Here is a 2,453-nt window from a genome sequence, read left to right on the forward strand (position 1 = left end):
TTCATTTCTTCATTGATCTCTTGGTTATTTAGTAGCGTATTGTTTAGGCTCCATGTATTCTGTTGTTTTTGGATGGAATGTCTGATAAATATCAATTAAGTCCATCTTTTCTAATGTGTCATTTAAAGCTTGTGGTTCCTTATTCTTTTTCAGTTTGGATGACCTGTCCTTTGGTGAAAGTGGGGTCTTAAAGTCCCCTATTATTATTGTGTTACTGTCAATTTCCCCTTTTATGGCTGTTAGGATTTGCCTTATGTACTGTGGTGCTCCTATGTTGGGTGCATAAATATTTACAATCGTTATAGCTTCTTCTTGGATTGATCCCTTGATCATTATGTAGTGTCCTTCTTTGTCTCTTGTAATAGTCTTCGTTTTTTTTTTTTTTTTTTTTTTTTTTTTTTACTTTCACTGGAAAATAATTTTATTGAGATTCTACCAGCTGTATAATCTGTTCTGACATTAGGCCCCTTCTTCCTTTGCAATTCGGTCCTTCTTAAGTGGTCCCATGAACGCTTTCTTCTCCTCCACAGTCTGGAAGCGGCCATGGCCAAATTTGGAGGTGGTGTCAATAAACTTGAGGTCAATCTTCTCCAGGGCCCGCCGTTTGGTCTGCACCAGCAAGGACTTGCGAAGGGTGAGCACTCGCTTCTTGGTTCCCACCACGCAGCCTTTGAGCATGACAAAGTCATTGGTCACTTCACCGTAGTGGACAGAGCCACCCAGAGGGTTGATGCTCTTGTCAGACAGATCGTAATCAGTAGAGGCATTGTTCTTGATCAGTTTGCCATCCTTGATGAGGTAGCCCTGGCCAATCTTGTAGATCTTCTTGTTGATCTCGGTGCGGTGATGGTAGCCTTTCTGACCGGCCCGAGCCACAGAGAAGGCCACCCGTGCAGGATGCCACGCCCCAATACAGGCAACCTTGCGCAGCCCTCGGTGGGTCTTACGGGGCAGCTTCTTGGTGTGCTAACAGCTGGTGACCCCTTTGTAGCCTTTGCCCTTGGTCACCCCAATGACATCAATCATCTCATCCTGCCCAAACACTTGGTTCACAGGGACCTGCTGCTCTAGCCTCTCTCGGGCCCAGTCCAGTTTTTCGGCCACAGTGCCTCCGTTCACCTGGATCTCCATGAGGTGGGCTTTCTTCTGGCGTAGAGGAAGCAGGCGCATCTGGGTGTGGGCAATGACACGGATAACCTGGCAGTACTTCTTCATGCTGCTGAAGTCCCTCTCCAGCTGCTTCTTGCCGTCTACATCCTGCCACTTCTTGCAGTATTTGGTGAAGGCCTTCTTCTTAGATTTATGCCGGTTCTTATAGAAGCGCCTTTTGCATTCATCACTGATATGCTCAGCAAAGATGGTCTTAAAGGTCCGGAGGCCTCGAGGTGTTTCCACGTAGCCCACAATGCCCACAATGACCATGGGCGGCGTCTCCACGATGGTCACAGCCTCCACAACTTCCTTCTTGTTCACCTTGGACCCTGGCCTATCGACCTCCCTCACAATGTGGGTCATGCCAGCCTTGTAGCCGAGGAAGGCTGTGAGGTGCACGGGCTTGCAAGAGTCATCCTTGGGGAAGCTCTTCACCTTCCCACGGTGCCGGCTGCTGCGCTTCCGAGGCAGAAAGCCCAGGGACCCATGCCTGGGAGCGGAGAACTTCCTGTGAGACATCCAGCCGTCGGATGCTGCCAGTAGAGATCCTAGTCTTCGTTTTAAAGTCTGTTTTGTCTGATATGAGAATTGCTACTCCAGCTTTCTTTTGATTTATATTTGCATGGAATATCTTTTTCCATCCCCTCACTTTCAGTCTGTATGTGTCCCTACGTCTGAAGTGGGTCTCTTGTAGACAGCATATATACTCGTCTTGTTTTTGTATCCATTTAGCCAGTCTGTGTCTTTTGGTTGGAGCATTTTATCCATTTACATTTAAGGTAATTATCGATATGTATGTTCCTGTTACTATTTTCTTAATTGTTTGGGCTTGTTATTGTAGGTCTTTTCCTTCTCTTGTGTTTCCTGCTTAGGGAAGTTCCTTTAGTAATTGTTGTAAAGCTAGTTTGGTGGTGCTGAATTCTCTTAGCTTTTGCTTGTCTCTAAAGGTTTTAATTTCTCTGTCAAATCTGAATGAGGTCCTTGCTGGGTAGAGTAATCTGGGTTGTAGGTTTTTCCCTTTCATCACTTTAAATATGTCCTGCCATTCCCTTCTGGCTTGCAGAGTTTCTGCTGAACGATCAGCTGTTAACCTTATATGTATTCCCTCTTATGTTATTTGTTGCTTTTCCCTTGCTGATTTTATGTTTATAGAAGCCTAAATGGAGTGACACGGGCAGGTAGCTGCTTCTGTGTTGTAATTAATTTTGTCATTATTTAGCATAAGGTACAAAAATTTTGAGGCAGCTTAAAATAGTACTCATGTTTTATGTCCCCAGTGCCTTTGTTAACCATTAGCTTTA

At 45.2% G+C, this 2,453-nt stretch overlaps 1 pseudogene; it reads right to left on the bottom strand.

Moving 5' to 3' along the window:
* Positions 1-419: 419 nt before the first annotated feature.
* LOC132352550 (large ribosomal subunit protein uL3-like) lies at positions 420-1,694 on the bottom strand (annotated as a pseudogene).
* Positions 1,695-2,453: the final 759 nt, after the last annotated feature.

This window comes from Balaenoptera ricei, chromosome 18 (assembly GCF_028023285.1).
Source record: "Balaenoptera ricei isolate mBalRic1 chromosome 18, mBalRic1.hap2, whole genome shotgun sequence".
Taxonomy (NCBI): Eukaryota; Metazoa; Chordata; class Mammalia; order Artiodactyla; family Balaenopteridae; genus Balaenoptera; species Balaenoptera ricei.